Genomic DNA, 26,715 nt, shown 5'->3' with positions numbered 1-26,715 from the left:
ACAGAGCAGAACAGTCTGGAGCTATTTATCAAGTAAAAGGTTCTCCCAGGTAAATCTAAAAGTAGCATACATCAAAACCAATGTCTTATAATAATGTAAGTCCAGGGCACCGAAGCTATTCTCAAAACAACTGCTTTGTTTTTTCAATCTAACAACTCACCAACAGCACTTGCTTGTCTAGTTGGCTTATAGTCTTGTGATCATTATGCCAAGATCAATGTACATTAGTCTAAACAATCTGATCTTAACCAGACCCTGCTTCTGTCAAAGATAACTGAAGAGCAACATTAACTCAGAGAACATCTGCTCAATGTGGGGGACAAAGTGACAGGATATCGAGCTGCCCTCAACACCAAATGGAACCACACTTAGCAGAGGCCTCTTTGACTGTACAATAGCCTAATTTTATACCAAAAGATTATCATACTTTCAATACACATCTAACTCTTTAATGTAACTTCAATGTGGTTAGGAGCTAGGGAGGAGTTTTTAATGGGATATTCACCATCGTTGTATTCCACCAGCAATAATAATACACACTATATTTGGTTACATTTGAAGAGAACTTAATGACACCCTTCCATCTGGAATTAAATGGGAAAACCCCTGAAATCACAAAACCAAAATTTGAAGAGTATGCTCATGAGCTTTTTTTCTTTTTTTTTAAATCCTGAACTAGGACTGTAAAGTAAAGCAGCCATTCACTTTCTTTTTTTTTTTTTAAAGACGGAGTTTCCCTCTTGTCGCCCAGGCTGGAGTCAATCTGCAACCTCCGCCTCCTGGGTTCTAGTGATTCTCCTGCCTCAGCCTCCCAAGTAGCTGGGATTACAGGTATGCAACACCACGCCCCGCTAATTTTTGTATTTTTAGTAGAGACACTGGCCTCACCACGTTGGCCAGGCTGGTCGCAAACTCCTGACCTCAGGTAACCCGCCCAGAACACTGGATACCACAAAACGCCTCGGCCTCCCAAAATGCTGGGATTACAGGCGTGAGCCACTGCTCCAGGCCTAACCCTCACTATTTCACTTCCCTAGGACTCAGCAAAGGTGTCTTCAATCAAAGCACCTCAGTCATAACTTCCTAACTTAGTACTAGTACTAAATGCCTAAATTACAGGTAAATAAGGACACAAAATAATGAGGTAAGAAAAGGTCAAGATGCATAATAATGTTCACTTTGAAGAAGCTATTTGAATAATTTTACGGAAAATTTTGCCAGTATAAACCACAAATTTTTCTATAATTTTAACGAACTAGAAAAATTAATGGAATACCTCCCATTAAAAATGTGTATATTCTAACTAAGCAATTCACCTCTTTTTATCATAAGGAGGTAATTATGAAGGTGCACTAAGCTCACTACTTTTGTCACTTTCAACAGCACAGAATTAGATCAAACTTCAAGATACCCAATGCTAGGTAGGTGCTAATAAATTCTAGCAGGCAATGCAGCACAGTGGCTGGGCTGACAAACCTGGACCACCCTTGTGTCTGCTCTGCCTCAGGTTTCCACCCTTGTCGGGGGTAGTCCCAGAGGCTAAATGGGCACAACGGGTAGGGAGAGGGATCACACTGCATACTGCCTGGGACACAGTAGATGCTCAATAAATTGCAGAGAGGCCAAGTGGAGAGATTGAGGCAATTCAACTCAGCTGCCCAGTGGAACGCTCTCCACCCAATTACAAAGAAAGATATAGAAAATTATTTAAAAGCCAGACGTTGAGGACGGCTCTTGTGCAATGCTGCTGCGGGGATTGTTTTTGTTCTGTTTCTTGATGTTTCACCCAACTTGGTGAAAAAAAAGAATAGAAAAATGGATACCACAAAATGTTAATAATTATCACTGAGTGGTACAAATGCTGTTCCCCTCCATTTTTTTTTTAATAGCAGAAAGCCCAAATGTTTTAAGATAAAAATATATTGCTCTTGTAAATCAAATACAAAATAGGGTATCAAACTGTACTCAACAGGACTTTTTTTTTTTTTTTTTTTTTTTTTTTTTTTTTTTTTTGAGACGGAGTCTCGCTCTGTGGCCCAGGCTGGAGTGCAGTGACCGGATCTCAGCTCACTGCAAGCTCCGACTCCCGGGTTCACGCCATTCTCCTCCCTCAGCCTCCCAAGTAGCTGGGACTACAGGCGCCCGCCACCATGCCCGGCTAATATTTTGTATTTTTTAGTAGAGACGGGGTTTCACCGTGTTAGCCAGGATGGTCTTGGATCTCCTGACCTCGTGATCCGCCCATCTTGGCCTCCCAAAGTGCTGCGATTACAGGCTTGAGCCACCGCGCCCGGCCTCAACAGGACTTAAATAGGATTGAAATAATTAAAGAATACTCACTCTTCTTTCTACAGTTCCTGAGTCATGATCAGTATTCACATACACCCCACAATATTAAACTAGGTCATTTCGTTTGTTTAAATATTTATTGAGTCTATCAATGCAGATACTATGTGATCTTGCCCTTAAGCAGGCACTACTCTAAACTCTGCCTTTCATCAATCTGATTTCTCTTTGCCATTTACTAAACAATAAAGACTAATACCACAATAGGTGGCAAACTTACTTGGCACCTCTTCAGCCACTGCTGGATTATAGTATTACCCCACCCAAGAAATTTTATATACAAACATAAATTATTCTGATGACAAAATAGAAGGTCCAGTAAATGAAGCGTGGGAAGCCTTGTTGAAGCGTGACTCAATACCTACAATATGGCAGGGTCATGACGGGTAGGCAAGGTTGCTGGCACACGCTTATCTTACCCTGGAGGCTGGGGCCTGCCCTAGACACGATGTCTACTTTCCTGTGTGTTGCAGACAAGGTGAAAGCCCCTCTGCTTCTAGATCTTACACTTGCTGTTTCCAAGTAAAATCATAAGTATACGTAAGAAAACTTTTTAAGTATTTTCCACTCAAATGTGCAAGAGTAAAAAAGAACATATGGGAGAGAAAAACATTTATGTAAACAGTAGGTACATAAAGCAAGAAGAAATGGGCTGGGCAGCGGGCACTATTTCTGCATAAATTTTTTATAATTTTCCATCAACTAGGAAACATCTCAAAACTGCACAGAAGAAACCATCAAAAACTTTTATGTAACAGTGAAAATAACACTTTTTCTAACATCACATGGACAGGAAGGAGAGCATGGGTATAAAAGAAAAGGCTTCCTTTTGAACACAGTCTCTTTTGTTTCACTTTTTTTAAAAAAGAGGTAACTGTCCTTGGATATAGGAAGCATATTAGAACCGCCTCCTGCTTCGAGGTGGTCAGGCCTTTGACCAGGTTCCCTTCCCAAGACACAGCTTGGAGGCAAACAGTGTAATCCCATAGCTTTAGGACTTTAGGATTTCTGATAGGTCATAAGGCCATCTGAGTGTTACCTAAAACTATCTTACATCCACACTCACATTTTTCCCACTAAAGAGGAGCAAGACACATTTCTGACCAGCAAACGACCAACTAGGATTGAAATAAAGATCATGGCATCAGCTTCAAAAATCTTAACTCTACCATCATGGCTATAAATGGGGCACAAGTACAGAACACCAGCAGGGCTCCCAAGTCCTAGAAATGAATAGAAGTCTGTTCCAAATAAATCGACTGTTTCATATATATCACCTTATCGGTTTCTCCAATATTCACACTACAAAGACCATCCAAAGCAAGATGAGAGTAGCCTTTATAAATCTGGAGGTCAGCCTATCTAATCGAGGAACCAAAACTACTTTTTATTAGCACCAAACTGGTTGTTCATAACTACTCCCAGGTAGTAAAATACACACCCAACTAATGACAAAGTATCAAAAGTACAATGACGTCGCACAAGTCACAGATTGAGAATTAGGCTCAGAAATCAGCCGGTGATTGTACCTGTTGTGTGACCTTGCTGGACATCAGTTTCCTTCATTTGTAAAGTAAGAACAAAAGAAGGTGCACACAAATTGGAAAGGCCATGCTCAGCACTTCGCACGCACCCCAAATTACTTGGCCCTTGTTCTTTAATAACTTTATAGACACAGCCCATTAGAACATGGCATCTGAGGCCAGGTGCAGTGGATAAAAATTCAAAGTCGGGCATGGTGGCGTGCACCTGTAATCCAAGCTACTGAGCAGGCTGAGGAGGGAGAATCGCTTGAACCCGGGAAGCAGAGGTTGCAGTGAGACAAGATCATGCCACTGCACTGCAGCCTGGGCAGTACAGCAAGACTCTATCTCAATAAATAAATAAATAAATAAATAATAGTGCCAAAGATCATAGAAATAAGAAGTGAAATATACTAACTGCAACATTGTACCCCAAGATTTTTCACCCTGGTCAAAGAAATGAATCCTTGTATGGGAGCAGATAAACTTTGGAAGAGATAACTGGGCCAGACACAGTGGCCCACGTCTGTAATCCCAGCACTTTGGAAGCACTTTGGAAGGCAGATCACCCGAGGTTGGGAATTCAAGACCAGCCTGACCAACATGGTGAAACCCTGTCTCTACTAAAAATACAAAATTAGCTAAGTGTGAAGGTGCATGCCTGTAATCCCAGCTACTCAGGAGGCTAAGGCAGGAGAATCGCTAGAACCCAGGAGGCGGAGGTTGCAGTGAGCGGAGATTGCATCCTTTGCACTCCAGCCTGGGTAACAGCAGCAAAACTCCAACTCTTATATATTTAAAAAATAAGGCCAGCGGGGGAGATAACTGTTCAGCAGTTAACAGGTGCACCCTAGGAATACCTGCACCTTCTCTCTTTAGCGGGTCTCCCTTTCTCTATTATAAGAGACTGAGGCAGCCACTTTCCAGAGGTCCTCTAATGTACTTTCTGGTCCCAGGGCCAGTTTTTGCAACTTCCTCCTGATACTGGGGGCTGCCTGAGTAATACATTTATCCTTTAGGATTAGCTGTCCCTCGGCTGAATCAGGAGACAGAGAGGTGTGCTTTACCAAGGCCTCTCTTAACCTTTCTAGGGAGGCAGTGGGATTTTCATCAAATCCCTGGTCAATCATGGACAACTTAGTATAATTGAGAGGCCTGGTCCTAGTTCTGCGTAAGCCTTCTATTATGCACACCTCAAAGTGTCTCCGCTTCCAGTCTTCCACCTCGTCACTGGGATCCCATTTAGGGGTCATCCATTCATACTGCTCTTCGGGTTGGATAACGTTTTCTCCCTTCCCTGACACTGTATGTGATGTAAGTAAAGCTCATCTCCAAATCTCTCTGCTGCTTGCAGAGCAACCTGCTTCTCAGTGTTCGTCAGGGTCTTGATTCAAAAGTAACATAACTTCTCTCTAGGAGAGTTCAAATATTTTAGTGAAATTCTGAAAAGCCTCTATATATCTATCAGATTCATCTGAAAACTTGCCAAGATCTCCCTTAATTTGCATTAAGTCCTGCAGGGAGAAGGGAAACTGGGCCTTACTGGGCCCAAATTCAAAAAAGGGCATCTCTTGGAGGGGAAAGAGTGAGACAGGGCCTTGTTGACAGTGAGAATTTTTAGGAGGGGGCAAGTGAGAGGCTGAAGGGAGGTTGGGGTGGACCCGGAGGGGCAGGGCTAGAGGGAGCTGGTTCCTCTGCAAGGAGTGCCTCTTTCCTTTCCTGGGCTCGCCCCTTGCAGCCTTCCCTGAGACAGCAAACAGGAGGGCTGGAACAATCCGACATTGTCGGCAAAGGTCTGGGTTGCCTTGCAAGGTATAGAAAGCCTGCACATATGGGGCCTCAGACCATCTGTCCTCACGTCTACAGATAAGTTCCAATTGCCGAATGGTATCAAAATAAATGGTTTCTTTCTGAGGACAAGCCAGTCCTTTCTGTACATCGTAATTTGGCCAAACCTTTGTGCAGAGGGCTAAGAGGCATTTTTCCTCCAGATTCTGAGAGACAAAGCAGTCCCAATGGTTTAGGATACACTCCAGAGGAGTATAAGCTGGAGGTGGTGAAGGTAACTGGTTGCCTATTCTGAATGACAGGGAATAGAGGTGTCCCTCATTCCCTTCCTTCTTTCAGCTAAAACTTAGGCTGTGACAGAGAGAGAAAGGGAGTGGCCTCCTTTCACTCTCCACTTCTTATCCCTGGGCCAGCCATAGGTACCACTGCAGTACATACCCATGAAGCAGGGAAAACCTGGAGAATAGGAATTAACTGCCCTCACCAATGCCTCCATTTCTCCCTGCTGTCGGCAAACTGAGTTCTCGGGGCCTATTTACACGATGAAGTTTACACGATGAAGCACGGCGTCCTTCCGTGAGGTGGACGGTTTGTTTGGCAGGAATCGGTCCTTCCCATTTACATTGTGCCTGCTGCCTGGCCTCGGAACCCTCAGACCCGGTTTTTCTTTCTAGGGCCTCTGCCTGAAGCTTGGAAGTAAGTTTGGGACTAAAAAGGCATTTCAGAGGCTGTTTGTATCTGTTTTGAGTGTCTCAAATGTGCTCTCTCAAATCTGCAGTTCTCAGCCAGCAGGGGCTGTTCCTTCGTTAACTCCCCTATCAGAAACAGAGTTGGGAGGGGGGCCCTCTCACTTAGAAAAAGAGAAAAACAGTTTAAGAGGCAAAAAGGGGAAAATTCGGGGGGTGGGGGGAAGAGAACCCCTTGCTTAGTGCAAGTGGACCCACACACACACCCGAATCCTTATCTCTTTCCCCGGTTCAGACCGGGCTGCATTCCTTGGCCGGGGTTCCACTGGTGTGGCAGGTGAGAAGCGCCCATCCATTGGCCCTGCAGGGTCTCAGCCACCACCATGGCTTTCTACCCCGCCTTCCCCATCGTGGCTGCTGGACTCAGACCTTGCCTGCTGCAGGCATGCACAGCCGCCCAAGCTCGGAGAGGAAAGATAACAGGAGGTGCCCTGAGCCACGAGTGCCTGCGGCTGTCGAGCTGTGGAGACATACATGGCACCTCTAGGAACAACTGGTCTGATGCGCACCTTTGGCGGCTAAGCCTAATGCTCATTTTACTTGGTAATATTGCTTATTACTTAGTAATTTTTAAATAAATTTTAAAAGAACATGAAATGTACAGAACTGTACACTCCCAAATCTATTTTAAAAAAAGAAAAAAACAGAATCCTGAATTTTACGAGTGAACCAATGCTGAATTAGAACACTGAAGGGGGTATGTTTTTAACAAGCTCCAGAGAGTAGCGTTCAACATTGGGGAACATTCCTTCCCCAGGCAAAATGGTTTCTATAGGAAAACTCTTAACATCATAAGGAAAGAGATAAGAGCCATTCAAAAACCTCTCTTTTGTAAGAGAGAGAAGAGACAAAGTCTGGGAGTTTTGATCGGCAGTTACGGTGGTTTAAAACTGCATGAAGGGAAGAGATGGCAGGGTTTTGGAAGAGATGGCAGGGTTTTCCAAGAGCGGCAAAACCTCAGTTTCGCATTCGTTTACATTCACCCTGAGAGGGGGACAACGAATCTTTCCCATTACACATTTAAGTGAGGTGATTACAAATAACAAATTGATTTTTACATGTGACTTACTGAACCACACTCTGAATACTAAAAATAAGTTAACCCTTCTCTGGTGAGAGAATTTGCTAACCAGATCACTGAGTCTCCCATCCTGACTGCACAACAGAATTACACAAAGAGAAGGAAAAAATACATTATCCTGGTGATATGTTAAAATGCACAGAACGTAGGCAGGCATGGTGACTACCTTGGCCTTGGGAGGCCAAGGTGGGAGGACTGCTTGAGCCCAGGAGTTGGAGACCAGCCTGGGCAGCATGGTGAGACCTCATCTCTTAATTTTTAAAAATAAACTTAAAAATAACATGAAATGTACAGAACTGTATACTCCTAAATCTATTTAAAAAAACAAAAAACAAAAAACAAAAAACAAAATCCCGAATTTTACTAGTGAACCAATGCTAAATTAGAACACTGAAGGGGGTATGTTTTTAATAAGCTCCAGACAGTAGTGTTCAACATTGGAGAACATTCTTTCCCTAGACAAAATGGCTTCCCTACAAGAGCCTTATTGTACACAGGCATTTACAAATAGTATTTTAAATGTAGAATTAAAATGTATACTCCAGCTCTAACTAGAAGTTAGCAAGCATTACTTATTGAGTTTGACCAAAGTAGTTCATTCCAAAACATGAAAAGCTACAAACATTTCATCTTTAGGTTCCTATTTTTAACAATATACAGAAATCTCCGCAATAGCCAATTTTTACTGAACCACCAGTGTTGTAAAACACACAAATAAATTCGTCTTGATATACTTTTCCTTCCCTCCCTCAGACTCCCCACCTGTTTTTCAGTTTCGGGAAAAGGCAGCCACTGATCTCCATGACACTCACCGGAATCATCTCTTCTGGAATGATAAAGGGGCCATGCCTTCCTTCCTTCCTTCCTTCCTTCCTTTCTCTTCTTTCCCTTTCTTTCTTTCTTTGCCTCCTTTCCCTTCTTTATTTCTCCCCCTCTCTCTTTTCCCTTGGAGACAGGGTCTCGTCACCCAGGCTGGAGTGCAGTGGTGCAATCTCAGCTCACTGCAACCTCCAATCCTCAGCTCAAGCAATCCTTCCACCTTAGCCTCTTGAGTAGCTGGGACCCCGAACACACACCACCATCTCTGGCTATTTTTTTCTGTGTTGTGTATAGAGATGAGGTGTTGCTATGTTGCCCAGGCTGGTCTCAAGCAATTCGCCCCCTTCAGCCTCCCAAAGTGCTGGGATTACACCACACCAAAGGGGCCATGCTCTGGAGGAGGAATACACAGCCTGCTCCAGCTGTTGGTCCACAGAAACAATGGGCCGCACATAGGAATATTTGCTTAAGGCTTGAGTGGCACAGGCAGAAAATCTGGGAGTCTCCAGCACACTCCTGCAGTGTGAACAGTGGACACTAGGAGGAAAGACACCCCCAGGGACGCCTCAATGTGGACAGGCAAGCAAAGAAAGGGAACTGCAACAAGACAATGCTCTCACAAGAATGAATGATGGCATCCCAGATGTGAAGGAAGACGAGAGAACTTCTAAAACAGTCAAACCTGTCAAATTCGAAGTTCTAAACAGCACTACAGGAACCTGACCTGCCAGAAGCAAGGTGACCCTGCCATACCTAACATGGTCAAGTAAAACATGAGGGGTGTGGGCCAGGCACGGCGGCTCACACCTGCAATCCCAGCACTCTGGGAGGCCGAGGTGGGTGGATCGCTTGAGGCCAGGAGTTCGACACCAGCCTGGCCAACATGGTGAAACCTTGTCTCTACTAAAAATACAAAAATCAGCCAGGAGTGGTGGCACCTGCCTGTAATCCCAGCTACTTGGGAGGCTGAGGCAGGAGAATCTCTTGAATCCATGAGGCGGAAGTTGCAGTGAGCTGAAATCGAGCCACTGTACTCCAGCCTGGGCAAAGGAGTGAGACTGTCTCCGGAAAGAAGGACGGGAAAAAATACAAAAAATAAAAAAAAGAGGGGTGCGGATTGAATATCCCCTGGCGGCCCATTCCAGTTCCACAAACCTAAGATCTATGGACTTTCAATTACCATTTATAAAATCAAAAGAGAAAAAAAGGCTGGTGAGTGTTTAATAATCTGCATCATGAAGAAATTAAATATACCCCACCGGTTTAATACCACTAATTTTTGAAAATTAAACCCATGAAAATAGCAATATTCATGAGCCTAAGTGGTATGATACGCAGTTATATTCCAGGTCTTTAAATGACAGTAGTAGTCAGTTTTGAACAGGAACTAGAATTTCCCCAGGCCCACAGTACCCCATGTTTTATTGGGACTTTGTGTAGAATTTCAAAAGGCCTTCTTGTCTATATTTATACACTTTCTCAAATATTACAGTATTGAAGAAACAAACAGAACATGATGGAAGATACCCTTTGGTAACAACAGCCTGTACCTGACTTGGCCCATCTGTCAGTTAGAAAGCTGGTACCCCAAAGCGCAATGGAAAACAGCAAAAGGAGCAAGCACGTGGTAAAATGAGTGTGCAAAAACTGCTGTGAAAATTACACCAAACCTAGACAAGCTTGAAATGAAGAGGGGGTGATCAGAAAAGTAGTGGCAGGGAATGAACGAAAACCTTATTCTCTTCAAGGTATATAAAAAGCATCCTCACATTAAAATGCATATCGATAGAGAAAAAACATCCTTATAGAAACAGAATTATAAGGAAGCATTCTAAGATCTGACTTCTGCCAAAGTAACTCTAGGGCTCATGTTCCTATTGGTGACATAAGCCACTGTTTCATAGGAACCCCTGTGATTACAAGGTCAAATTTTATTCCATTATGCAGCACAGTGACAATGCCTCTTCGGAGCCATGATCTGTTAATGTATGATTTATTGTAATTAAGCAACACAGTTTAATGTCATCAAGAGGCTTTAATTAGAGAAGGCTGCCGTGTCTTCACGCTGTCAGATCAATTCCTGTTTGCACAACCGTACAGACTTATACATGCTCTGGGAACACCTCTGCATGTCCCGAGCAAGCCCTCCTCTGGGGTTATGGACTTCCACACACTAAGATGCCATATTTTAAAGGTTTGCCCACTAAATGTATTTTGTGTGTTCATCCAAACAAGTCTCGGGGCAGGGGAAGCACCCTTCTCTTCTCCAGAACGTCCTAATAGATGGCTCCTTTGGAAAGATTACCGCCTCAGTGTTAGGTTTCCCTGGCCCCAAGACTCCCTGGTCATTTGTATGTTATGGCACCAACTTTGAATTTCATTTCTGATCATGCATAATGCTATTCTCTTTCACCTATGTATTCCTGAACCAATTTGGCACTCAACTAGCTAGAATATCCGATGGTTGGATAAATAAGATGCAGAGTGTTCATACAATGTAAAGTTTTTCAGCAATAATAAGGAATACATTCCAGAAATCGATAGTGGTGATGGTTACACAACATTGCAAATGTTCTCAATGCCACCGAATTGTACACACAAAAAATGGTTAAAATGATAAATTTGGTGTTATGTGTATTTAACCACCATTTTAAAAACCGAAGGAGGAGGTTAGAAATGAAGTACCGATTCACGGAACATGGAGAAACATAATGCTAAGTGAAAGAAGCCATACACGTATGGTCACATAGCATACGATTCCATTTATATGAAGTGGCCAAAACAGGAATATCCAGTGACAGAAAGGACATTAGTAGTTGCCAGGGCCTGGGAAGAAATAGTAACTGATCAGTACAAGATTTCCTTTTGGATTGATGAAAATAGGCCACAATTACATAGTGGTAATGGCTTGCCTAACTGTGAATATACTAAAAAAACACCAAGTTGTATATACTTTAAAAGGGTAAAATTTTATGGTGTGAGGATTACATTTCTATAAAGCTGTTATTGTTTCAAAAATAACAGAAGAATAAGGGAAGAATCTTAAGAAACAAGGAGTAGACAACGAATGTATATATTGAATACTATTTTGGATTATTTATCAGGACAAACCCACACACAAGTAATTGTTGTCTTTCCAGCTCTGCAGGATCTAGACAAGTGAACTGTTCAGGTCTTACGACAACTTAGAGGGCCTATCAGACTGGCAGGAGCTCAAAGGGGACAGCTGGACCTACGTAAGTAGCACCCACCACAGCTGCCAGTTAATTTCTTTTTCTAAACACTGTGATCTCTTCTCCTGGAGCTGCTGTACAGGCTTTTGTCACTATAATAAATATTCCTTCAGAAGTATAGGGAAGTTAGGAGTAATTTGGAACAGAGCTATTAAATACTGCTCTTCCTACATAATAAAGCTGTTTTGATACAATGCTGCTTTCAAATACCTGCCAGGTTAATGAAATGAAAATTAAGATTTGGTGTTAACACTGGGAGTCTTGGATGGTAACACTATTACACGACATATTCTAATTCATTACTAAAAGAATTGTGTGGCGTGTTTGAGCTCCAGTTAATATTGAGATATATGTAAAAATTAAATTCCTGAGGTAGATTGCTAATTTGGTTTTTCTCAGATAACCATTTGACATGCCTTGTAAATATTAATTATCAATAGTTGTTTCTGCATAAAATTCTCATTCTTTGTCGGCATTTTTTCCTAGCCCATTCTAATCCCCCCGCCCTTCCTTCCTCACTCTGACATATGGTGAAGAGCAACTGGTTTGGAGCTTGGCACTGCGACTACTTTCAAGCAGCCTTTCTGAGGGCCTCAGTTCCTGCATCAAGCGTGCAGTTCTAATGGACCGCCTTAGCAGGTGTGCTACCAAATATCAAACAGAACAAAACAGTCCGGAAGCAGGGACCGGAAGTCTAGGATATTTTTTGTTAACTTATGAATTAGAATTTTCCATTTAATATTTTCAGACACCTGTTGATTTTAAGAAATCACGGAAAGGGAAACTGCAGAAGGAGGTCCCACCGTGCTTTTTATGAGATGGAGTTTCATTCTTGTTGCCCAGGCTGGAGTGCAATGGCGCAATCTCGGCTCACTGCAACCTCCGCCTCCTGGGTTGAAGCTATTCTCCTGTCATCATATCCGGCTAATTTTTGTAGAGTTGGGGTTTCTCCATGTTGGTCAGGCTGATCTCGAACTCCTGACCTCAGGTGATCTGCCTGTCTCGCCCTCCCAAAGTGCTGGGATTACAGACGGGAGCCACTGCACCCGGCCCCCCACTGTACTATTAATTGAAGTCATAGCTTACATTAGGATTCACTTGCTCTTTGTGTTCTACATTCCACAGGTTTTGACAAATGCATAATGTCATGGATTCCCCATTCAGTCTGGGGTATTTCTTAAAGCGCTGCTCAAAAAGACAGCTTCCAGTACTATACTTCTGAGGGCACTCTGTCTGTCTTCCTTCACCACTTCTGGCCTACAGATTTGTTTTGCCTTTTTTTTTTTTTTTTTTTAAATGTTTATTTTTGTTTTGTTTAGTTTTGTTTTGTTTGAGGCAGGATCTCACTCTGCCACCCAGGCTAAAGTGCAGTGGTACGATCACGGCTGACTGCAGCCTTGACCTCCTGGCTCAAGCAATCCACCTACCTCAGACACCCAACTAGCTGGGATTAGAGGGTAGGCCACCATGCCCAGCTAATTTTTGTATTTTTTTGTAGACACAGGATTTTACCATATTGCCCAGGCTAGTCTCCTGGGCTCCTTAGTGATCGAACTGCCTCAACCTCCCAACGTGCTAGGATTGCAGGTGTGAGCCATCACACCCAGGCTTTTTGTTTTATTAAATGAGTAGTTAATTCCTGAACTACTGTTCCTTTCACAAGACAATAAAGTCTAGTGAGATGTTCTTGTACTTAAGGACTATCTTAGGAAACAAATACTTAATTACAACATGTAACACTCTTTCCCAGAACCTGAAAAAAGTCACCTTTTAAAAACAGTGACAACTTTGAAGTATTCAGTCTCCCCAAGGCAGGAAAGTGAAGAATGGAAGGAGGACTTAAAATATATATATTTTGAGAAAGCTTTTGATGTGACTTTCCCAGTATTAAACAATACCTCTTAGCAATGATTGCATCTTTTCGCTGATTCACCAAGAATAACGACCGACCGCACAGAGAAGTTTCTGGCTACACTATTTCCATTACACATTATGGGAAGTGTTCAAAACGTTAAATGTTTTGACTGTTTTCCGAATTTACACTCTATGCTTTTAATATATTAGAACTGATTTTTGAAATATATTGTCCCTTTAACAAACACCAGGCACTAATCTAAGATTGCCAACCTAAGTCATATTTCTGCTGGAAGAAAAAGTACACTGAAACAATTAACATTATTGGAAGAAAAAACGAAAAAAGAAGAGGGCAAAACCCACACACCATACTTCCTCCGGTAATGTGGTCGTGACCACTGTGTTGTATCAAACTCTGGCCACACAAGTGGATCAACTTAACCATTCCAGTGCTGGCGCAGGATGTGGACTCGGTGGTATTAATGAGAGCACGGGCTTATAATGTAACCTCACCAGACCAAATAACCTCCTGGCCACACAAGTAGAAAATAATTAAAACAAGCACGATTCCAATTTAGCTTTGTAACCAGATGGTGAATGAAAAAGCAGACAAAGACTCGTTTTGTGAATAACCTGGGGAACAGCCCCTATAGTTTCTTTTAAAGTTACAGCCTGACTTGTGAAATCAAAGAGGAAAGGAAAGAATACAAAGGTTCTCACCAGAATTCACTCCTAGAGCACATATATATCCTTTTCCTTAGGTCATGACCAGACATCACAACTCATTCCTTAAATGAATGTTAAGTTTAATCACAGTAAAAACCCAGAAACCCACTGAAAATTAAGTGGTAGCAAGAATCTGCTGAATATCTATTTCAATGTTGAGCTCTGAGCTGTATGTAAAGAAATATACGAGATGTGTTTTTTTTTAAATCATCAGGACTACAAAACAACATGAGTCACCACCCAGATTCTACAAAGATCTTTCTCCAAAAACAGACAATATTTGCAACCTAACATAGACTCATGCCTTCTTTTTCCTCCCTTCAAGAATAAGGGCATTTCATGGATGGGCAAAGGAAGAAAACATTTTAAAACCCAAAGGTTCCTAACTTCGCACAAGAACTCTGTCAGCAGTCTAGAAATGGGAAAATAAAATCCAAATGGCTGCCTGACCTTCACAGACTTAGAGCGCATGCGGTTTAACCTGCTTATTAAAGATAAAAGCTCTCATTCATGAAAGGGAGACATTAACTAATCTGTGCATCCTCCAATGGGGATAAGGACAGCGAAAGAGGCCATCATACAGTCCAGTACTCCTTGAGATTTACAGTGAGCTTGCCCTGAGTCAAACAGCAAAACTGTGAGCTAGTTTATTTCAGCACAATAATCAAACTTTTCTGTTAGATCCCAGCAGGATGTCAACTTTCCCTATAAACCCTACCCCTGCTTGCTGCTAGCAGCAGCTGACTTCCCCAGGCCCATCCCTCCCCAACCCACTCATTGCAGAATTAATCACAACCACAAAGCAGAAGAATCCCAGGCCAGAGTCCCAAGGGATAGTAAGATGATGACTAAGGAGGGAATTACAGACCTAGGGTGATACCAAAATAATCCAAAAAAAAAAAACATATTAAAGAGACATTTATTTCTGCCTCATTCAATTTAAGCATCAACGAAGATTGTTTCTTTGGGGTCCTAAATCCTGTTTTTGACCTACTTTGCTTCCTTGAGACAATGGGTTTACAATAGGTGTACAGACGCTCATGTGGCCCTGAGGAAAAAAGAAGAACCTAGGAAAAAAAGCCCATTATGAGGATAATGCATCTGAAGATCTAATGTACTTTTCTGACTTTTAGTGCTGGTAACTGTCCACAGGCTCCTTGAACAAGGGGGGGTGCCATCCCCACACAGGTGGGGCCTCAGCAGCTAGGCATCTAAGGAAGGGCCCTTTGCACTCTACATACTTGACATGTACCCTTCCTGCAGCAAAACAATAGTCCACGCCATACGAACATGTGCTGCACAGGTGTAAATGAAGTCACTGTGAATTTTAAACAGAGGAAGGTGTTTCGTGACCATTTGAATCTCTTACTTGAAGCCAGAGACACGCTTACATTATGACTGTGTGGATGTTCTGAAGTCCGGAGTAAAGGAAACTTTGGTCCTGACTTTAACACTTACTATATTACACTGGGCAACCTAGATAAACAATTGTATACCCCACATTCTGCTTCTGGAACAACAGGAGTAAGCAGTCAATAAAATTTAGCAATGTTCTAAGCACCATACATCTAATCACTTAACCCTCCCAATGACACTAAATAATAGTAAGTTTTTCTATTACCTTCGATTTTCAGCATTTCAAGTAACTATAGGTATGAGGCACAGTAACTTGCAACCTGCAACAGCAACCTGCAGACACTGGTTTTATTAGGAATTGCAAGTAATACATGTAAAGCTATCATCCTGCCCAGTGCCTGGTACACAGTGGGTGCCCAGTAAATAGTAGCTTTACTATGTTTTGGAGAATTTGGACAAGCTCTACTGCTACCTGAATTCCATACAGGTGACTTTGTGGGGGTGATCTTTGCTTCTTCGGAGCTCAAAACACTGTAAAGTAAGGGTATTTAGGAGCTACAAGGCTGGAAAGCCCTACCAGGGGTGTTGCAAGACACTGACCCTTCAAATTCACCTCCTGGTTCCCTTCATGAACTCTCACACAGGGGAGAGTCTTCCATTGCACCAATATTTATTGAATAGCTACATGTCCTGGGCCTGTAATAACTATTCACTGGCAATTCACTAAGAAGATGAATCAAAGGTGGCTAGGCTGGGGATAGTAGGGGTTCTCTGAAAACAAACAAGATACTGTATAATGTGTGTGGAGACAAATACGAACGAGGTACACACCAGAACTACTCCAACACGGAAAATGCGTCTATGCGGGGAATGAAAAACGCTTCACAAAAGAAGTAACATTGAGTCTTGAAGGATGAGAATGTGAAAGTAAAGAGGGCACAGACCGTGTTTCAGTCCAGTTCACAACCAAGCCCATTCATCTGCTGCTTGAATTTATTCTTTTTATAAAGACTGTCCTAGAACCAAATTTCTATAGCTCTGCTGTTTTACCCCAGAGATTGCTACGTGCTCTTCTTTCCAAGGCTTCCTGTGTCCTTTATGACCTCCCTCCCTCATTCCTAGTCCTCTCTACTCCTCCCCACCATCCAATGGCAGCATGCAGGGACGCGCGCACACACACACACACACACACACACACACACACACAAACTTCCAGAATGGAAGGGATGGCAGCCTAATGCAGTACCACTCACATTTACACCTGCCCGAGATGCCATCAGCAGATCTCCCTCTCGTGGCCTCACGAAGTAAGGTGAACATTACACATGTTGCAGAGTTATGCCTTGAGACTGATAAGGGACTAAAATATGAAAATGTGCAGGAGTGAGGTGGAGGCTAGTCAAAAGGCGACTATGCAGCGAGCTATGATCGCGCCACTGCACTCACTCCAACCTGGGTGACGGGGCAAGCCCCTGTCTCTTAAAAAAGAAAAAAAAAGGAACCTAGAAGTTATCATTTTTATTTGTCTATTTAAAAAATAAATTTCCAAAAAAGAAACAGCACCAACTCCCAAAAAGGGAAGGAGGAAGGAGCCTAACAGAGTAAGAGAGAAAAGGGGAGAAAAAAACATCCCAAAGCAAAACCCATCAGCCGTGTTTCAGGTCGGACCAAATGTTGCTGCCAGATTAAATGACCCACCTGCACTCTCAAAAGCCGGGGCCCTTGGAACAAGTGACCTCATATATCCTCGAGAACAACAAATTAAAGGGAAAGAGACATTAAAAACTAAAAACATGTTTTATCAACCCAACCAGTATCAATGTAGAGCCCTTATTTTAAAACATGAGACTGACAGTAGGGGAAATCTGAACACCTGACTCATTATGTCATCAGTATCATGGGTATGTTGTCTCCAAATAGAATTCACAGCTTTTAAAAATACTGCACCGGGCGTGGTGGCTCACGCCTGTAATCCCAGAACTTTGGGAGGCCGAGGAGGGCTGATCACTTTAGGCCAGTAGTTTGAGACCAGTAAGGCCAACATGGTGAAACCATGTCTCTACTAAAAATACAAAAATTAGCCGTGTGCAGTGGCACATACCTGTAGTCCCAGCTACTTGGGAGACTGAGGCATGAGAACTGTCTGAGCCTGGGAGGTGGAAGTTACAGTGAGCCAAGATTGAGCCACTGCACTCCAGCCTGGGTGACAAGAGCCAGAATCTGTCTCCAAAAAAAATAAAAACATTAATACTGACACGCCAGGCATGGTGGCTCACTCCTGTAATCTCAGCACTTTGGAAGGCTGAGGCATGGGGCCAGGACTTCAAGGCCAGCCTGAACAACACAGCGGGACCCCATCTACAAAAAATAAAAATTAGCTGGGCATGCTGGTGCACACATGCGGTCCTAGCTAGTGAGAAGGCTGAGGCGAGAGGATTGCATAAGTCCAGGAGTTTGAGGTCACAGTGAGCTGTGATGGCACCACTGAACTCCACCGTCTCCACCTCCCACCCCCCAAAAAAAGTCTGAGATTTGCTTCACTTAAAGATGTAAATGAAACAAAATTCACCATGACTTGATACTTCTGCAATTTGAGGCTGCACAGAAGTGTAGCGCATATTTTCAGGACACAAAAAAGTTATTGTTTACCTGGGTTTCATATACACATTGATATTCACCATACTAGAAATTAAAACAAATTTTATATTAATTCATTTAGAAAATTATACAACCATTACATGTTAACAGAAAGAAAATTTTTATGAAAATTGTATTTTACAAATTGAAAAAGTTGTGAGAAAAGTGGCACTTTCCACTTCTGCAAATATCTTTAATATCTGGCTTAACAGGAGTCAACACAGTTCTCCTAACTCAATTCAATCTGATGCAATATCACATATCATGTAGTATCTGGAAAGCCCCACTGCACATTTGTGAGAAAATGAAGAAAACAATGTCTCAGTTTTCACCACGGTACTGCTTTTCACCTTGGAAACTCCCAGGAAGCGACTATGATCTAAGGATCCCTAGATGACAGTTTGAGAACCGCTGTGATGGACCAAGTCTACGGCAGTAAACGAGAATTTCCTTGACTTAGCAAGAATTCTATGGTCCTCTTTATTCTGAGGTGAAATCAAAGTCCCAAGTTGACAAAAAGAGTATCATGTCACCCCTGTGTAGCATGGCCTGGTCAAAGGACCCTCAGACATTCCCACAGCTGAATTCAGGACAAGCTGTGAATGTTCAAAGATGTACTTTCTAGAATGCTGATCCCTAATAGCAAATCAATATGCTGGGTCTCTTGACAAGCAATTTTCTACTAAATGAAATGGGGGTGAAAAAAAGAAGGATAGATTACAGTAAAACACAGAGAGAGAGGCTAAGCTGAAATTGTTTCGTTGTGTCTGTGCACACACACAGGCACACAGAAATACTGGGTCTCAATTCAAAAGTTCTTATTGCAAATAAAAGTCAAAATTAACAATAACAATTCCCTCAGGGACAAGGTATAGATTATCAAAGTTTTTATAAAGAAAGACAATGGGAAGAAAAACCATGTTTGAAGAGAAAGTAAAGGTGGTGACTAAATTACGTTAAAAAAAAATCAAGTTTTGAAATTGTGTTATGGTCTTCATTTAAAAAAAAAAAAGAAAAAGAAATTATACACACATACGAACACACAGAAAAACTCAAAAAGCATGTCCTCCAGCAAGGTATTAGGCAGGCTGAGTGCAACTTACTACTTTATTCCTTTCTGGGCTGTTGAAATTCTTTCACAAAGGTCAGAGGTTGCTTTCAGAGTTTAAAACAACAACAACAAAAGACATTTTTTTTTTTTTTAATAACAAAACACCTCTGACCCATACTTTGCTCCAAACAAATATTAACTCAAAAAGCAGTTGGTGGGAGTGGTGGCTCACACTTGCAATCCCAGCACTGTGAGAGGCCGAGGCAGGAGGATCACACTTGAACTCAGTTGTTTGCAACGTGCCTGGAAAACACAGCACGGCTACAAAACTACACAAAACACAAAAATCAGCCAGGCACGGTGGTGCATGCCTGTAGTGCCAGCTACTTGGAAGGCCTGAGACAGGAGAATTGCTTGAACCCAAAAGGCGGAGGCGGAGATTGCAGTGAGCCTCCAGCCTGGTCAAAGACTGTCTTTAAAAAAAAAAAAAGAAAGGGGAGGGATTGCATTGGGAGTTATACCTGATGTAAATGACGAGTTGATGGGTGCTGACGAGTTGATCGGTGCAGCACGCCAACATGGCACAGGTATACATATGTAACAAACCTGCACGTTATCCACATGTACCCTAGAATTTAAAGTATAATAATAAAAAAAAAAAAGGAGGGGGGTCATACTGCTCACTTTGGCAGTTCACATATTAAAACTGGAACATTACAGAGAAGATAACATGGCCCCCGTACAAAGATGACATGCAAATTCGTGAAGCTTTTCTTTTTAAAGTTATCACGAGCAAACTGGGGAGAAAAAAATTATAAAACTCCAAGAGGAAACACGAGATAATCCTTCCAATCTTGGGTTATAGAAATATTTCCTAGGACACAAAAAGGATAAATGATAATACCTTGGGCTTCGTAAGTTTTTTTTTTTCCTTTTGAGATGGAGTCTCGCTCTGTCCCCCAGACTGGATGGAGTTGGAGTGCAGTGGCAAGATCTTGGCTCACTGCAAGCTCCGCCTCCCAAGTTCATGCCATTATCCTGCCTCAGCCTGAGTAGCTGGGACTACAGGTGGCCGCCAACACGCCTGGCTAATTTTTTGTATTTTTAGTAGAGACGGGGTCTCTCCGTGTTAGCCAGGATGGTCTTGATCTCCTGACCTCGCGATCGGCCTGCCTCAGCCTCCCAAAGTGCTGGGATTACAGGCGTGAGCCACCGTGCCCCGCCTTTTTTATTTTTTGACAGAATCTTGCTCTATCGCCCAGGCTGGAGTGCAGTGGCACGATCTCGGCTCACTGCATCTTCCGCCTCCAGGGCTCAAGTGATTCTCATGCCTTGGCCTCCGGAGTAGCTGGGATTACAGCGCATACCACCACACCCAACAAAAGGAACATTCTTTTAAAGGCAATGTTAAGAAATGTTACCAGCTGACTTGTGTCACCTAAAAAGTCTTATACTTAAGTCCTAACCCCTAGTACCTCGGTATGTGACTGAATTTGAAGATTTGAAGTAAAAGGACATCACTAGGGTGGTCTCTGAGCACTGTAAGTTCAAGACAAAAGATGACAAGCTTGCTGTCAAGGGAAAAGCACCAAAGAGAGAAGGCCGAGGTATTTGATTGGAAGCCTTCCCCTGGTTTTACTGCTGGGGAAGTAGGGAGTCGCCCACGTATCTCTGAAGAGGGCAGGATTTTCCGGTGCTGTAGCACACCCAGGCAGGGCTAGGGTGAGTCACACACACACACACCCAGCTCATTCCTGTGATTGTAAGACAGAAAAGGAAAGAACAAGACACAGCTAATCCTACACAGTTCAGATATGCTTAATGGATACAGAAGCCAACGCAGGAGAAATGCATTTGGGAAACCAGGCTGTGCCTGCCCGCCTGGCAGGCAAAAGCCCACCACCCACACAGATCTAAGAAATTTCTTACCACAGAGTGGAAAAGAAAAACAGTCAGAATGAATGCGTCAGGAAACCTACAACCAGAATGTTGTGAGGAAAAGTAACCTACAGTCCTGGTGTTTGCTACCTTAGCATTTACTAGAATGAGCCTGCTGCTACGACCAAATTGCATACAGTCCAATCTCAAATGAACCAGATAATTCAGAACAGCTTGGAATTTTTCTCTCTGGTTTAAGAGTATGCTGTTATGTTTATATTATGGTTATGCCTAATATTCTGGAATCTGGAATTCAGGGGGAAAGTACTATTTTGTTTGAAGACATAATTTGGAAGCAGTTTAGGAAATCAACTATCCCCTCTTCTCTATCCTGAAATCTGCCCTACTGCTACCCCCAGGTTTACCAACTCCTCATACAAAATGTCACCCCCAAAATGAGCTGTTGGCTCCCTAATTTGCTGTTTGGCTAAATGACTTAAAGAGAGAAGTTCTGGGTCAGCCAGTGGCTTAGTACAGATATTCCCTGACTCCTGGCTAAAACTATGGCCCAGGTATTTGGGTTTAGACAAATCCCAGAAATCTAAGCATTTCTCATGTCATTAAAATTCATTAAATCCTTGCAGGGTAGGTAGCTGCTACCAGTATCTCCCACTTTGAAAAAAACCAATCAGGGAAGAATGCTACTTAAAGCAAACACCTAGCCAGTGTATCCAGTGCTTCCTGTACACAGACAAAACACACTGGGTGATAAAACATTTCATAGGCACTTGAAGATCAGTAACTGGTCTAGAGAGCGATGAACAGTGAATATGGCTTGCGTAGCTAGGACTACAGGAGTGTGCCACCATGCCTGGCGAGTGCCCTCTAACCAGGTCTTGGAATCAGAAGCACAGAAGACTGTGCACCTTTTCCTCACTCTTATTGCTCCTTGAAAACTAAGCTCCAACAAATGATGCTATGATTCTACATGCCTTTTTGGATATTTGAAATTACAATTATGTGTTTTTCATCCTCCCAAACAGGAGCTATGCAGATTTCCCATTCTCCCATCAACCACTAGACACTAAATCTAATCCTTAAAGAATTCTTCCAGGCCAAGCGCAGTGGGTCAGACCTGTAATTCCAGCTCTTTGGGAGGTGGTCAAACAACAAGGTCAGGAGTTCGAGGCAAACCTGGCCAGCAGGGTGAAACCCCATCTCTACGAAAAATACAAAAAATTAGCTGGGCGTAGTGCCAGGCGGTGTAATCCCAGCTACTCGGGAGGCTGAGGCAGGAGAACTGCTTGAACCCGGGAAGCGAAGTTTGCAGTGCAGTCACACCACTGCACTCCAACCTCGGTGACAAAGTGAGACTCCATCTCAAAAAAAAAAATTCTTCCAATTAGAAAATTAGATGCTTTCCTAACTCACACTCTATTATTGAAGTCTTCAAAGAGTATTTGTTGTTTGTACTTGTTAACTTACTTAGCCACTGACCCAAAGAAGAGTCAAGCAATTGGTTTGTAAATACGAGGAGAAGCTGAAGGAAATGTTTTCTAATGATAAGTTATGAAACAGATAAACCTCTTGACAGTCACAGTCTTTGGTTCTGAATAGAGAACTTGATTTCACTGCCACCCACATTTAAGAAACAGAGCAGAAGTAATAAAAAGCTACAAACCATGTTTCAAGGCCCAATCAAAAAGGTTTACAAACTTGTTAAATATTTCCTGGTCAAACATAATTGAAATTGCAGGTTTCCATTAATGAAATATGTGCCGTAATTAATAATTCCAACGCACTCATGTTAGTTCATTAGTTCATAGCCTCACACAGTGGACAACTCACAAACAACTATTAATAATTTCATGATTTTTCTTTGTGATGTAAAAAAATGACATTCCCTTTATCCCCACAAGAAGGTGTATGATTATACTGATATTAAAACTTAATATATCATAACTTGGCACAGGGCCAGGTGTTTTGTAATTGATAACACTAAGTAATCAGACTGTTGAATTCTTACACAGACCTAGTTATTTTCTTCCTAAAATCCTCTTAAGTTCCTGGCATTTTCAGTCTGCTCACAACATACTAACTACTGCAAAATACTACTTGTAATAATGAAATCGTTCATGTGATACCCTGCCTCCCATTCCCAAATTAGAATTCTACCATTTCATAAAACTCCCAAACAAGATGAATAAATGCGCCAATATCACAAAATTACTACAAACTCAAAGACATATTTCACATGCAAGTTTCACACACACACACACACACACACACACACACACAGAGAGAGAGAAAAAGAGAGAGAATGAATCATATTCTTGCATGGCGATGGCTGAAAATACTATAGATTGGTCTCTAATTTACATACATTGCATACGAAAATGAGTTAGAGACCATATGGTTAACTCCACAAATGAAATATAGTAATTATTTCTTATATTATCCTTTCTGAATAACATCTAATCTAGCTACTAAAGAAGGTTTCCTGATTAGATAAGAAGGAAACATTTGTGTCATTAGCTATACAGTTTCATCTTCTTTTAGAACTGCATTGTAATGAATACCAGATGAATTTAAAGTACAGTAGGCTTCAAAGTAAACTACAAATCACATTTACGTACGCTTTTGATAATGAACAGTCATCATTTCACCTTCTACTTCAACCCACTTACATGACAGAATCCCCCAAAGCTACCAATCCACTCTAATTTGTGTAAAGTACAATCACTGAGTTTCTTAAATATATGTTTCTATTCTCACACTTACATTCTATGAACTACCTAATTAAATGCAAAGTCTTCCTCTTTTCAACTGGTTATGATGGAAAAGAAACAGAGTTAACCTATCGTGAATTACCGGCTTATAACCAACACCTTACCTGTGTCTTAACTGAATACTAAGTCATTGGAATTGTAGAGGACATTAACACTGTAATATATTTTCCATTCTCTTCACCAGCTTCCACAACCACAGTCTCTACTAGTAAGTTTTTGTTGGATACTGATACACACAGATCAGAAGCTATTCGGCTCACCATGGTAAATATTTGAAGCATACTAATAAAACAACGGAAGAAACAGGCTAATAAATAGCATAAATAGCAATAAATAGCATACTAATAAAACAATGGAAGAGATCAAAGTAACTAGGTTCTACTAATATAGCCTTGTCTACTTAAAATTGCTTGCATTTACATAGATACACTCCCTAACAAGGGTGTGACTGAAATATCTCAGTGCTTAGCTCCAGCTCAAATAAGGAAAGAGTCAAGGGGCTGAACTTCTCTGAAATCAAAAGGTAAATGATGCGGTGAAGCAAGAAGCCTTGATGACTGCATCAAATTTGCATAATTTGTACCCACCAATTTTTTTAATTTACATAATCTGCAACCATTGATTAGGTAGTTTTTCATCATATAAAGTTAAAGGGCCATCCTGAGGTTAAACTCTTCCTGCTTCTCCCTCAAACACAGATCTCATTTCCTAATTGTGTTCCAGAAACTATGGACAGACCAGATCCAGTGGCTCACACAGGTAAAGGCCTAAGCAGGTGGTTCACTTGAGGACAGGAGTTCAAGACCAGCCTGGCCAACATGGTGAAACCCCGTCTCTACTAAAAACACATACACAAAAAAATTGGCAGAGCAAAGTGGTGCACACTTGTGGTCCCAGCTACTTAGGAGACTGAGGCACAAGAATCGCTTGAACACGGGAGGCAGAGGCTGCCATGAGCTGAGATCACACCACTGCACTCCAGCCTGGGCAACTGGCTTGAGGGAGACTCTGTCTCCAAAAAAAAAAAAAAAAAAGGAAAAAGAAACACAGAAATTCCATGTCACTCAGACACAAAATGGCCACTGCAGAACCACAGAGAGGAAAAAGTTATAAAAGATATGCTGTCAGATTCACTCTTTTAAAATTATTGTTCAAGGCAGCACAACTTCTCATTGGTCCGCCAACTTCAAACCTTGCCATGTTTCAAGACAGAATGAAACATCTGTGCTTGTCTAATGAATCTCTTTGATAATTTATAGCATTCCAAGCATGTTATATACATATGAGAGACAGACAGCATCCTCTCTCCCTCCAAGAAAGTGAATAAGCCATAAAAGCTAGCCATCCTACTCACTTTCTCTGTAACTACAAAGGGCCCAATTTTATTTTTCATCTGCTACCCTAGAAAACTGATTGGACTGAATGTCTGGGCTGCTTCCTTATGTCCTTTTAATAAAGCCAGCCACAGTAAAGAAAACAGAAATTAGCGGGAAGTGCAGAGCTCTTTACCACTGGGATTCACAGCAGCCTTTGGACAAGCCATTATGGTTGTCTGGCTCCAGCCCTCTTCCCAATAACCACCACCCCCTTTCTCGCCTACTCCACACCACCCTCCAAGATCAAAAGCAGCACTTACTGTTTATAACATCCTGAGCAATCCGGGAATCTCAAGAGGCTTTTGTTGCCTTTCCCACCCCTCATTGTTTCTGCTCCAAAAAATGTTTTTTAATGAGACAAGCCAGTCCTGAAACAGTCACACCAGTGAATCCGGCCTGCCTCAAATGACAACCCTCTGTGATGCCTTGTAAGGAAAGGGGAGGGGGGGTGCCTCCAGTGAATGTCAGAACAAGAGCGTGTGCTTCCCAGCCTGCTGACTCCCAGCAACTGCACAGTTGTGGGGCTGCAAAGGCAGCTTTTCTCCAGGTGGTAGCAGCCACCATCACCAAAGCATAAACAAAAAACAACAAAAACCAGGAAGTTCTTCCTGGACAAAGACCTGCCTGTTGCATGTAGACAACTATGTGCCTCATCCCCCTGCACCTCACTGCTGTCTCCCTGTCCTTCTCCGATCGCCTACATCTAATATGCTGTCTGGATCCACGTGTCCTCCAGCTGGGCCTTGGAGTTCAGCTTTCTCCTTGAAGTTTAAATACAGATGGAGAAGTCCTATTTGTTTCATCTTTTATTTATTTATTTATTTATTTATTTTTCATTTAGCAGAGTTTTGCTCTTGTAACCCAGGCTGGAGCGCGGTGGCGGGATCTCGACTCACTGCAACCTCCGCCTCCCGGTTTCAAGTGATTCTCTTGCCTCAGCCTCCCCAGTCGCTGGCATTACAGGCATGCGCCACCACGCTTTAATCATTCTTATTCTCACAGCTAATATATTCACTAATCTGGAGCAAACTCAAAACCTAGCAACTTCAGTGAACCCCAGTGCCAAGGCAAACAGACTAGCCTCTACCTCCCTGTCTGTCCTCACCTCATCTGCTGGAACTTGCAGGCACTGCTGGCCAGCAACAAGCACAGCAAAAGAGGGGAGGCCTAAATACACCAGTTTTGTGGGAGCAGGTCTGGTAGTAAAGAAACAAACCCTGGAGGGATGGGCTCTCCACACCTCAGCTGTGTGCAACGCCACCCAAGGGTACATCTACCCTGAAGATGAAGGGTGTGGAGCTAAAACAAACACCCAGACAGTCACGGCATTTTCTGACACTCAAAATTCTCAACAAGAGAAACTCCAACTAAAACCCAAAAAAGACATTTAAGAACCAGCACCTCCGAGACGCAAGAGGGTACCTTCTGGCGGTGGATTCTGGACCCAACAGTTAGTTATGGACACAGTAAGCACTCAGGTACCTTTGGGGAAAACTCACTTTTACTGATTAA

General features: G+C 42.4%; 1 protein-coding gene and 1 non-coding gene across 3 annotated transcripts in view; one reads left to right on the top strand and one right to left on the bottom strand.

Annotated features, from left to right (window-relative positions):
• Window positions 1–26,715, bottom strand: part of JARID2 (jumonji and AT-rich interaction domain containing 2) — a 278,174-nt gene that overhangs the window by 179,310 nt on the left and 72,149 nt on the right. The window lies entirely within an intron of this gene.
• On the top strand, window positions 19,841–19,942 carry LOC119626923 (U6 spliceosomal RNA). The gene has a single exon (XR_005243098.1). It is a non-coding gene; the product is annotated as a U6 spliceosomal RNA (small nuclear RNA).

Source organism: Chlorocebus sabaeus, chromosome 17, assembly GCF_047675955.1.
Source record: "Chlorocebus sabaeus isolate Y175 chromosome 17, mChlSab1.0.hap1, whole genome shotgun sequence".
Taxonomy (NCBI): Eukaryota; Metazoa; Chordata; class Mammalia; order Primates; family Cercopithecidae; genus Chlorocebus; species Chlorocebus sabaeus.
This window is presented reverse-complemented; position numbering and strand designations above follow the sequence as displayed.